The sequence below is a fragment of the Schistocerca nitens genome, chromosome 2, assembly GCF_023898315.1.
Source record: "Schistocerca nitens isolate TAMUIC-IGC-003100 chromosome 2, iqSchNite1.1, whole genome shotgun sequence".
Classification (NCBI taxonomy): domain Eukaryota; kingdom Metazoa; phylum Arthropoda; class Insecta; order Orthoptera; family Acrididae; genus Schistocerca; species Schistocerca nitens.
In genome coordinates this window covers 102,866,621-102,879,714 of record NC_064615.1, presented here as the reverse complement: position 1 = coordinate 102,879,714, position 13,094 = coordinate 102,866,621, and positions in this window count along the sequence as shown.

The window sequence follows — 13,094 nt, the reverse complement described above, 5'->3', positions numbered from 1 at the left end:
TTGCAGTCTTAATTCTCATATTTAATCGTGATGTTCGACAATGTACGATGAACGATGTGCTCCAAAACACTCGATTGAGCTCTCTCGCCAGAGATGCCACAGATCACTATCTGTTTTACTTTACAGAGTAGACAAGCCACCGATCTCCACGCTTTGTGAATAGTTGTGGATGTCCAATCGTTTAGTGCCTAGTGGTAGTTTCACTGTCCTACCTCTTTCCGTAGATCTCATGACAGTAGCACGTGAACATACGACCAGCTTCGCCGTTTTCGAGGTACTCGTCCACAGGCTCTGAGTAATAATAACCTGCTTTTTGTCAAAGTCACTTACGTCAATGGATTTCCCCATTTTCAGCCCATATATTCGCTAGGGTGATCCCCCCGTCCATGTCTGCTCCGCTTACATACTTTTGTTACCAAGTCACGTGCCCACAATGCCATCCGGCGGCATCCAACATCGCAGTGGGCAGTGGTCATAATATTTTGGCTGATTAGTGTATAACTTCAAACAAAAGTTGTTGTTGTTGTGGTCTTCAGTCCTGAGACTGGTTTGATGCAGCTCTCCATGCTACTCTATCCTGTGCAAGCTTCTTCATCTCCCAGTACCTACTGCAACCTACATCCTTCTGAATCTGCTTAGTGTATTGATCTCTTGGTCTCCCTCTACGATTTTTACCCTCCACGCTGCCCTCCAATGCTAAATTTGTCATCCCTTGATGCCTCAAAACATGTCCTACCAACCGATCCCTTCTTTTAGTCAAGTTGTGCCACAAACTTCTCTTCTCCCCAATCCTATTCAATACCTCCTCATTAGTTACGTGATCTACCCACCTTATCTTCAGCATTCTTCTGTAGCACCACATTTCGAAAGCTTCTATTCTCTTCTTGTCCAAACTACACTCCTGGAAATTGAAATAAGAACACCGTGAATTCATTGTCCCAGGAAGGGGAAACTTTATTGACACATTCCTGGGGTCAGATACATCACATGATCACACTGACAGAACCACAGGCACATAGACACAGGCAACAGAGCATGCACAATGTCGGCACTAGTACAGTGTATATCCACCTTTCGCAGCAATGCAGGCTGCTATTCTCCCATGGAGACAATCGTAGAGATGCTGGATGTAGTCCTGTGGAACGGCTTGCCATGCCATTTCCACCTGGCGCCTCAGTTGGGCCAGCGTTCGTGCTGGACGTGCAGACCGCGTGAGACGACGCTTCATCCAGTCCCAAACATGCTCAATGGGGGACAGATCCGGAGATCTTGCTGGCCAGGGTAGTTGACTTACACCTTCTAGAGCACGTTGGGTGGCACGGGACAGCAAGCTGTTGGAACAGCAAGTTCCCTTGCCGGTCTAGGAATGGTAGAACGATGGGTTCGATGACGGTTTGGATGTACCGTGCACTATTCAGTGTCCCCTCGACGATCACCAGTGGTGTACGGCCAGTGTAGGAGATCGCTCCCCACACCATGATGCCGGGTGTTGGCCCTGTGTGCCTCGGTCGTATGCAGTCCTGATTGTGGCGCTCACCTGCACGGCGCCAAACACGCATACGACCATCATTGGCACCAAGGCAGAAGCGACTCTCATCGCTGAAGACGACACGTCTCCATTCGTCCCTCCATTCACGTCTGTCGCGACACCACTGGAGGCGGGCTGCACGATGTTGGGGCGTGAGCGGAAGACGGCCTAACGGTGTGCGGGACCGTAGCCCAGCTTCATGGAGACGGTTGCGAATGGTCCGCGCCGATACCCCAGGAGCAACAGTGTCCCTAATTTGCTGGGAAGTGGCGGTGCGGTCCCCTACGGCACTGCGTAGGATCCTACGGTCTTGGCGTGCATCCGTGCGTCGCTGCGGTCCGGTCCCAGGTCGACGGGCACGTGCACCTTCCGCCGACCACTGGCGACAACATCGATGTACTGTGGAGACCTCACGCCCCACGTGTTGAGCAATTCGGCGGTACGTCCACCCGGCCTCCCGCATGCCCACTATACGCCCTCGCTCAAAGTCCGTCAACTGCACATACGGTTCACGTCCACGCTGTCGCGGCATGCTACCAGTGTTAAAGACTGCGATGGAGCTCCGTATGCCACGGCAAACTGGCTGATACTGACGGCGGCGGTGCACAAATGCTGCGCAGCTAGCGCCATTCGACGGCCAACACCGCGGTTCCTGGTGTGTCCGCTGTGCCGTGCGTGTGATCATTGCTTGTACAGCCCTCTCGCAGTGTCCGGAGCAAGTATGGTGGGTCTGACACACCGGTGTCAATGTGTTCTTTTTTCCATTTCCAGGAGTGTAGTTATCGTCCATGTCTCACTTCCATACATGGCTACACTCCATACAAATACTTTCAGAAACGACTTCCTGACACCTAAATCTATACTCGATGTTAACAAATTTCTCTTCTTGAGAAACGCTTTCCTTGCCATTGCCAGTCTACATTTTATATCCTCTCTACTTCGACCATCATCGGTTATTTTACTCCCTAAATAGCAAAACTCCTTTACTACTTTAAGTGTCTCATTTCCTAATCTAATTCTCTCAGCATCACCCGACTTAATTTGACTACATTCCATTATCCTCGTTTTGCTTTTGTTGATGTTCATCTTATATCCTCCTTTCAAGACATTGTCCATTCCGTTCAACTGCTCTTCCAAGTCCTTTGCTGTCTCTGACAGAATTACAATGTCATCGGCGAACCTCAAAGTTTTTACTTCTTCTCCATGAATTTTAATACCTACTCCGAACTTTTCTTTTGTTTCCTTCACTGCTTGCTCAATATACAGATTGAATAACATCGGGGAGAGGCTACAACCCTGTCTCACTCCTTTCCCAACCACTGCTTCCCTTTCATGCCCCTCGACCCTTATAACTGCCATCTGGTTTCTGTACAAATTGTAAATAGCCTTTCGCTCCCTGTATTTTACCCCTGCCACCTTCAGAATTTGAAAGAGAGTATTCCAGTCAACATTGTCAAAAGCTTTCTCTAAGTCTACAAATGCTAGAAACGTAGGTTTGCCTTTTCTTAATCTTTCTTCACGTGTTCCAACATTTCTACGGAATCCAAACTGATCTTCCCCGAGGTCGGCTTCTACCAGTTTTTCCATTCGTCTGTAAAGAATTCGCGTAAGTATTTTGCAGCTGTGACTTATTAAACTGATAGTTCGGTAATTTTCACATCTGTCAACACCTGCTTTCTTTGGGATTGGAATTATTATATTCTTCTTGAAGTCTGAGGGTATTTCACCTGTCTCATACATCGTGCTCACTAGATAGTAGAGTTTTGTCATGACTGGCTCTCCCGAGGCCATCAGTAGTTCTAGTGGAATGTTGTCTACTCCCGGGGCCTTGTTTCGACTCAGGTCTTTCAGTGCTCTGTCAAACTCTTCACGCAGTATCTTATCTCCCATTTCGTCTTCATCTACATCCTCTTCCATTTCCATAATATTGTCCTCGAGTACATCTCCCTTGTATAGACCCTCTATATACTCCTTCCACCTTTCTGCCTTCCCTTCTTTGCTTAGAACTGGGTTTCCATCTGAGCTCTTGATATTCATACAAGTGGTTCTCTTCTCTCCAAAGGTCTGTTTAATTTTCCTGTAGGCAGTATCTATCTTACCCCTAGTGAGACAAGCCTCTACATCCTTACATTTGTCCTCTAGCCATCCCTGCTTAGCCATTTTGCACTTCCTGTCGATTTCATTTTTGAGACATTTGTATTCCTTTTTGCCTGCTTCATTTACTGCATTTTTATATTTTCTCCTTTCATCAATTAAATTCAATATTTCTTCTGTTACCCAAGGATTTCTATTAGCCCTCGTCTTTTTACCTACTTGATCGTCTGCTGCCTTCACCACTTCATCCCTCAGAGCTACCCATTCTTCTTCTACTGTATTTCTTTCCCCCATTCCTGTCAATTGTCCCCTTATGCTCTCCCTGAAACTCTCTACAACCTCTGGTTCTTTCAGTTTATCCAAGTCCCATCTCCTTAAATTCCCACCTTTTTGCAGTTTCTTCAGTTTCAATCTGCAGTTCATAACCAATAGATTGTGGTCAGAATCCACATCTGCCCCAGGAAATGTCTTACAATTTAAAACCTGGTTCCTAAATCTCTGTCTTACCATTATATAATCTATCTGAAACCTGTCAGTATCTCCTGGCTTCTTCCATGTATACAGCCTCCTTTCATGATTCTTGAACCAAGTGTTAGCTATGATTAAGTTATGCTCTGTGCAAAATTCTACAAGGCGGCTTCCTCTTTCATTCCTTCCCCCCAATCCATATTCACCTACTATGTTTCCTTCTCTCCCTTTTCCTACTGACGAATTCCAGTCACCCATGACTATTAAATTTTCGTCTCCCTTCACTACCTGAATAATTTCTTTTATCTCGTCATACATTTCATCTATTTCTTCATCATCTGCAGAGCTAGTTGGCATATAAACTTGTACTACTGTAGTAGGCATGGGCTTTGTTTCTATCTTGGCCACAATAATGCGTTCACTATGCTGTTTGTAGTAGCTAACCCGCACTCCTATTTTTTTATTCATTATTAAACCTACTCCCGCATTACCCCTATTTGATTTTGTATTTATAACCCTGTAATCACCTGACCAAAAGTCTTGTTCCTCCTGCCACCGAACTTCACTAATTCCCACTATATCTAACTTTAAGCTATCCATTTCCCTTTTCAAATTTTCTAACCTACCTGCCCGATTAAGTGATCTGACATTCCACGCTCCGATCCGTAGAACGCCAGTTTTCTTTCTCCTGATAACGACGTCCTCTTGAGTAGTCCCCGCCCGGAGATCCGAATGGGGGACTATTTTACCTCCGGAATATTTTACCCAAGAGGACGCCATCATCATTTAATCATACAGTAGAGCTGCATGTCCTCGGGAAAAATTACGGCTGTAGTTTCCCCTTGCTTTCAGCCGTTCGCAGTACCAGCACAGCAAGGCCGTTTTGGTTAATGTTACAAGGCCAGATCAGTCAATCATCCAGACTGTTGCCCCTGCAACTACTGAAAAGGCTGCTGCCCCTCTTCAGGAACCACATGTTTGTCTGGCCTCTCAACAGATACCCCTCCGTTGTGGTTGCACCTACGGTACGGCCATCTGTATCGCTGAGGCACGCAAGCCTCCCCACCAACGGCAAGGTCCATGGTTCATGGGGGGAAACAAAAGTTACTGTTATTTATTTAATCGTATGTCTAGGGCCCCCCGTCGGGCAGGCCGTTCGCCTGGTGCTGGTCTTTCAATTTGACGCCATTTCAGCGACCTGCAGTCGATGAGGATGATAGGATGATGATGAGGACAGCACAACACCCAGTCCCTGGGCGGAGAAAATTCCCCGACCCGGCCGGGAATCGAACCCGGGCCCAGAGGATTGACAATCCGTCACGCTGACCATTCAGCTACCGGGGGCGGACAAATTTACTGTTGATCCAGTCCTTAAAAGAAATTTTGGAAGTCAGAAACAGAAACGTAACTGACAAGTTTTTAGGCAGTTCACACACCATATTTGCATGCACAGTAACACAAACGTAGCTGACAAGTTTTTAGGCAGTTCACATACCATATTTGAATGCAGATGGCACTTGGGGAGGGTTGTGCTTCATAAAAATTGCAGGGGGACAGGGGGTGGGAGAGCCCTCCCCTCCCCTTCCCTCCCCCTCTTGACCTTGGCACATGGAAGGATGCCAGGATTCCTGGAAAGGCCTTGGAGACATGGAATTGCTGATGATACCAGCAAAATATGACGTGCACAATTGTCTCAGCTGAACATGACACCAGAAAAAAATGCTGGCAGGTGCTTCATCAGCGTTTTCCGCTGGAATGCGGACTGCCATTCTGCTATCATTATAGCAAAGTCGTTAAATTCATTTCCCTATAAGTACGTAGTGCAAGGATAGTTCAGGTACACAGTCGAATTCGTAATCCACATGTGTATCTGATGTGGATCTCTTTTACTCTTCGATTGTCACAAACCTGAGTGAACATATATACAGATCAGGGGAGTGGGGATTAGAAACACCGAAAAATAGCCCCAGAGAAGCATTTTTTTTTTTGCCGTTATGCATAGCTTTCTTCCCGCCAGATTTTGGTGATGTGAGGGATGAACATGGTGAGTGTTTCACCAGTTTTCTTCACCGATAAAGTTACGAAAGAAAATGGAGCGCTGCCATGATAGTTGATTGTTGCTGGATGGTGGAAAGGGGCACTCCTGCAAACAGTGCCAAAGGTAGGCTGTAAAGAGACGCTCTTAAGGTATAGGGATTTGGGAAGAAAAGAAAAGTAAGTGAAGTTGTGATTGGCTCAAGTTCACACGCTCTCCTAAAGGAGACTAATCGAGAATAACAATAATAATAATAATAATAACAGTATGGTGAAACATTGCTATATCAGCAGCTTGTTAAATCTGAACATAGCTGGCAATATTGTCATCGTTTGATTCTGTGAGTGATAAAACTCTCGAGCTAGTAATGCACCATTCCAAGCAATATTCGATTGGACAAGCACGCGAATCTTAAAGTGGCGGGGAGGGGGGGGGGGGGGGGGGGGGGGGAGGGTGCAGAAGTGAGGTAGCGACCTACTCCGAAAGTTATACAGAAGTGTAGTAACTTTCCTTTGAGACAACCTAAGTACAGGGCTCTCTTATCACCCTGCTCCCTTGTCCCCCCCCCTCCCCCGACTCCCCCTCCCCCCCAACGATACACAAATAGTCCAGCACCCATCTTTAAGCGATATACTTTTGTCTGGGATCAGTTCGTAATGGCTCAAAGCTAAGAAACCTAAACAACATCTCTGAGATTATAGACATTTGTTACTTGGCTGCACCGAAAACTAGTGGGAGATACATCATGAAAGACAGAGAATCACATGACAGTTTTTTTTCCGAAAACGTATCTTCACATTGGATACTAAAATCATATCATCTTAAGACCCACACTCTTTACTATGCACAGAGGTAGAATAAAAGGGCAGATATAGGCGCACAAGGTAATTGTTTACAGCGTGAAACATAACCTCGTTGTATAAAAAGAGTGATAAATTAACTGGTACCAGGTGTCATCGGTAGTACACCGAAAGTGGATTGGCTCTACAAGCGTAGATGCAGATGAAATGGACTTGAACTTTTAGACGCAAACTCACACGGATATCCGACCTCATTAAGAAGATAGCGATGCAGGAGTGAGGGCACGTCATGCGTAGGCGAAGAGCAGCGCTAATTTATGGACATTTCAGCAGACACCCGGAGTTGGCGTTAATTTACGTCTGGAATTCATAATAGACTTGTAATTGGTGAAACGGCCACATTTCATTCCTAACTGTCAGGACCAGGAGGAAAAATCAACTTGTTGGTGGAGCAGCTCATTGTTCGTAGGGAATAAAATTTGAGGCGAAAGTAAATCATATTTGTGATGCTGATGTCGAAATCAAGGCAGCAACAAACAAATTGTGAGGAGTGTTTATACGTTTGCAAATGATAATGTGGTATCCTTCCTGTACCCTAGTTACACCTTCTACACACTAGTGAACGCGTACGCACTCACACACAAATATTACTCATGTTGAGTCTTGCTGGGTGCACAAGAGGTACCACAAATTGCATTTTAGAATTTTCTTTTGTTCTCTGTTTGTGGCTATATTACCTTCATTCTCTCGGAATAGGGCTGTTTTCCTCTCCTCATATCAAGCGGTTCCACTAGTTTTGGATTCTTTGTGCCTGGCCAACTGTCCAAACGTTAATTTTCTGCCTAAATTCTCTGTCCGAACGTTAATTTTCTGCCTAAATTCTTTTTGGTCGTATATTTCCGATAGTGTTACCCATGTTTCTTTCGGGTTATCTTTTACTGCTAGGGCCCATATTATTGTCTCAGCTTCGAGTTTACTGTAAGTTTCGGGCAACTCTGCAACTTGTCTAATTTATAGAATTCAATCCATTCTTTTAATATGCTTGTAGAATTTTAGCCTAAGTTTGTTTATATCCGAATACATGTTGATTTAATTCTGAATCTCTTTATTTCCTCTTCGTTTATGTATCCCTTCTACAGTGTACGAGTGCTTTGGTGGGTCGAAGTTGTATAGTTAAACAGCTGGAGATATCACGTTAAGTAAAAGACCATTTATTGGCAGTTGAGTTGGATCAGGAGAGTTTAGGAACTCTGTTGGGAAATCCTTAGTCCTTATTGAGTTCGACTAGTGTATCTACGTTCTTATATTCAACGACTCCACCAGGTAACATATAAGTATGTATTTAGGTTTGGACGTCTTAATCTTTAGCCGCATGAATGTCATTATTTTTACATGTTATCTCCCCTGTTTCTACGCCACCAGTAAGAGCCAAATGTCATCGGGACAGTCACCCATCAGCCAAGGCCATGGTTATGGTATTAATAGCTATCATTTTGGATTAGTTTTTACATGACACGCCTCCCAACTTCACACCTGTTAATAAAGGTGTGAGGAATATCTTACTCCCCCCCCCCCTCCCCCCCCAATGTATTTCCAGATAGAAATGGAGTTGTGTATCAGATTTAGTCAAAACTGATAAACACATTCGACAATTATCGGTTGTAGAGAGGAGTGTCAACAGCCAAATACTGTAATTCAACACTAATATTCTTCGTTTTCGTTTATTTTTACATCCCCCCCCCTTACCACCCCCCCCCCCCCCCAACCCCATCACAACCCTAGAGGGAAATGTCATTGGCAGTGTCACGAATCAGCGTTTCTCCTCTTACAAACTGTTACACTGAAAAGACATGCAGTTCCCGCCGTGACGCTTTATTGCGTCGCACATACTGACACACAGGTTGCTGTTTGCGGAAGTTTGCGTTGGGGGGGGGGGGGGGGGGCTATGTTGAATGAACCGCCAAAGTAAATTCTACCGAACTGAACAGATTTCGTCCATAGATGTCCAAGTGGAGGCCTGGTTACCCAAAGTTTTCATTTCACATCTGTGCTCGGACTCCCAGATGTGAAATGTCATCGGAACTGTCGGAAAGCAGTCTGGCAACACCGAAAACTGTGGATGCTCTACCAAGATCGGCAGTTTTGGACTATTTTTACACGTTATCTTGCTCCAACACGAAATCCCAATTCCATATATACTTCCCCAGTATTTTTCCCTAAGCAAGAAGGCAATGTGTATTTAAACTGTAATTTCTACAGACGTTCTGAAGTTACGCCTACAAACCACTCCATTCCTTCCCTGACGCCCACCACTATACCTAGGAGTGCTCAGGTTCTGTAGTCCCTCCCAAGTAATGATGCAAAGAATTTCGACACGGCGTTAAACTTTCAGTCTAATAATTATCATAAGCAGTAGAACTTAGCATGTCGATATTTCGTACAGCAGGAGTGTAGTGGGATTTATCACGTTCCGTTGCAAAGTACGAGGGGCGTTTGAAAAGTCCGTGCCAAGTCCGAAAAATGCACCACCGGCACGTATCGAGGTCATGTTCAGTTAGTAGCATCTTTGGAAAGAACGCACACCAAGTTTCAGACATATTGGTCTATTTTTTGTGTTTGGCATTCGTATGAATCAAGGAAGTCGAGTGATTGTCAAAAAATGTACGAAAAAGAATTTCATGTGGTCAGTAAACATTACTTTATGAAAGGTAAAACGCCTCAGGAGACTAATGAGAAGCTTGATAAACACTACAGTGACTCTGCACCTTCGAATAAAATAGTTTATAAGTCGTTTCAAAATTTTCGGAGTGGCCATATGGGTACAAGTGAAGCTGAACGTTCTGGACGCCCTGTGGAGGTTACGACTCCAGAAATCATTGATAAAAACCATAATATGGTGATGGATGACAGAAGAGTTAAGGTGCGTTGAGATTGATAATGCTGTGGGCATCCAGAATGAACGGGTACATAATATTTTGCATAAACATTTGGACATGAGAAAGATATCCGCAAGATGGGTTCCGTGATTGCTCATGCTTGACCAAAAACGGAATCCAGTGAAGTGTTACAAGGATGGTTTGCAGCTAATCGGGAAGAATCCGCAGGACTTTAAGCGTAGTTTCGTGACTGTGGATAAAACATGGATAGATTACTATACTCCTGAGACCAAAGAACAATCTAAACAATCAGTTACCAAGGGAGAATCTGCACCAAAAAAGGCGAAGACCATACCTTTGGCCGGAAAGGTTATGGGGACTGTCTTTTGGGATTCGCAAGGGCTAATCCTCATCGACTATCTGGAAAAGGGTAAAACTATTACAGGTGCATATTATTCATCGTTATCGGACCGTTTTAAAACCGAGCTCCAAGAATAACGCCGGCCATTGGACCGCAAAAAAGTTCTTTTCCATCACGACACTGCACCGGCACACACCTCAGGAGTTGTGGTCGCAAAATTAATGGAAATAGGATTCCAAATCGTTTCACATCCCCCCTATTCTCCAGACTTTGCTCCCTCGGACTACTGTTTGTTCCCCAGTTTGAAGAAATGGCTGGCGGGACAAAGATTTTATTCAAACGGGGAGGTGGTTGCAGCAACTAATAGCTATTTTGCAGACTTGGACAGTTCCTATTATTCAGAAGGGATCAACAAATTAGAACAGAGTTGGACGAAGTGTATAAGTCTAAAAGGAGACTATGTCGAAAAATAAAAAAGGTTTACCCAAACACGTAAGTAGTTTTTATTTTTGCACGGACTTTTCAAACGCTCCTCGTACACGTCACGATTGAGATCCGAACGCCGGCCGCGGTGGTCTAGCGGTTCTGGCGCTGCAGTCCGGAACCGCGGGACTGCTACGGTCGCAGGTTCGAATCCTGCCTCGGGCATGGGTGTGTGTGATGTCCTTAGGTTAGTTAGGTTTAAGTAGTTCTAAGTTCTAGGGGACTTCTGACCTAAGATGTTGAGTCCCATAGTGCTCAGAGTCATTTGAACCATTTTTTTGAGATCCGAACAAATATGCTGCGTAATTGATCCTAGTATATTGAACCGTATACTGAACCACTCACTCGTATTTTCAAGCAAATATTCTTGGAAGTACCGCTCTCTGCACGCTAGAGTGCCGGCCGGAGTGGCCGTGCGGTTCTAGGCGCTACAGTCCGGAACCGAGCGACCGCTACGGTCGCAGGTTCGAATCCTGCCTCGGGCATGGATGTGTGTGATGTCCTTGGGTTAGTTAGGTTTAATTAGTTCTAAGTTCTAGGCGACTGATGACCTAAGAAGTTAAGTGGCATAGTGCTCAGAGCCATTTGAACAATTTTTAGCCACACTAGAGTGTGCCTATGTATCATTGCCCTGTACTACAGAGGCATATGACAGGGTCCTGCACAAGGCAGTGGTCACTATGACTTTGGTCTGACATCCATTTACATGCATGTCCGTAGGAACGTTGCATTGTTCTTCTTAACGACACTGACACTGAGCTATCGTATTCGACACCAGGCAGCGACATTCAACTAAAACGTCCTCGCCTGTACGGGAATTACAAGTGTGTACGAGTACAGGTTGCGAAGCAGGAACGAACATGTGGAAGATTGGATATGGTCGTGAGTCGTTCACGAATAGCCAGAGGCGACGGCTCGCGTAGAGCTGGATATCCGGGTTCGAGTCCCGATCCGACACAAACTGTCATCGTCGTCATTCCCTTAAACAGCTGATGGTTCTTCGTATTCGCAACTGCGAATACATTTCACGCATTTGATGTAGTTGCCTGACAGTTGCGTCACTAATCGCTCGTACACATCTCCGCAGCCGTTGTTGACGCTTATCATCTGTCGTCTGTGGTGCATCACACCGGCCTCTTCGCCGGTTCTGGAAAGCGCCATTTTGCCACGCACGGTATACTTTAACCACGGCTGCACGTGAACAAGTTACAAACTTAGCCGTTTAGCAAATGGCCAGTAATCACGCCCCCTTTGAACGTCAGACAACTCGCTCGGTTTCCGCATTGTGACAACTTCTGCATTGCTTTCGCTTCCCCCCCTCCAGCCCTCTCGGCCCTACGCTTCATATACCTAGATACCTTCCACTGCTAGTGCTGCCACCTGCGGTCTATGAGTTGTGGTTGTACGTTGAAGTTGAACGTAGGCGGTGGTCACATTAATGTGTCTCGACTGTATTCACATTAATGTGTCTCGACTGTAGGTAGTAAAATAAAAATTTTAAGCTTAACAAAAAAAAGCCCCTTTATTCATGTGTGCATTTCTTATGCACTTGACTCGTTCCACATCATAACGGTTACCGTGAGATTGATCAATGGAACACGTACCTAACCAACTAACTAAATGGAAGACTTTCACAGTTGAAAAAGAGTACAATATCTAAAGATGATAGTAAGAAACTGTGGCCTGGTAAATCCGTTCCGCCGAGATTGTATGGTTTACCCAAAATCCACAAGGAAGGGTTGCCACGACACCCCACTATAGTAATTTGAGTGCGCCAACCTACAATTTGGAGAAGTATCTAGGATGTGTTCTTCATCCTTTTGTCGGTAAACGTGAAGACCAGATCTCCAGTTCAAACTTGATGTTGACTCTCTGTTTATATGTTTTCAACTTGCAGAATCTATGAGTTTAATCAGCGAGATGCCGGAAGGGAAAATACTGGAAATTTGTCCTCATGTGCTTAGGCCAACTTATTTTTATTTAACGAAAAGCTGTATGAACTGGTGGTGTGGCTATGTGTAGCCCCTTATCACCCACAGTTCTTAACTTGTTTATGAAAGATTTTGAAGATAGAGGTCTGAAGACAACAGCCTTAAAGTCATCATGTTTTTGGAGATATTTTGATGACATCCTTTTAGGTTGAACACATGGACCTGACACCCTTAACCGTTTCTTGGAACTTTTTGATTACCTTCACCTCAGCAATAAGATTAGAAGTGGAGATTGATAGAAAGCTACCAGTTTTGGACGTCTTCGTGTATAAACTAAATGGTGGGACTCTGGGGCACGGCATTTAAAGTAAAGCTACGCATAGTGACCGGTACATGCATGACTAAGAGTCACCCGCAATACAGACGCACGGGCATCCTTAGAACGTTGGTCTGTTGGAAGTGAATAAGTTACCTAAATTCTCTATTCAAACGGAGCAAATCCTCTAACAAGGGGAGGT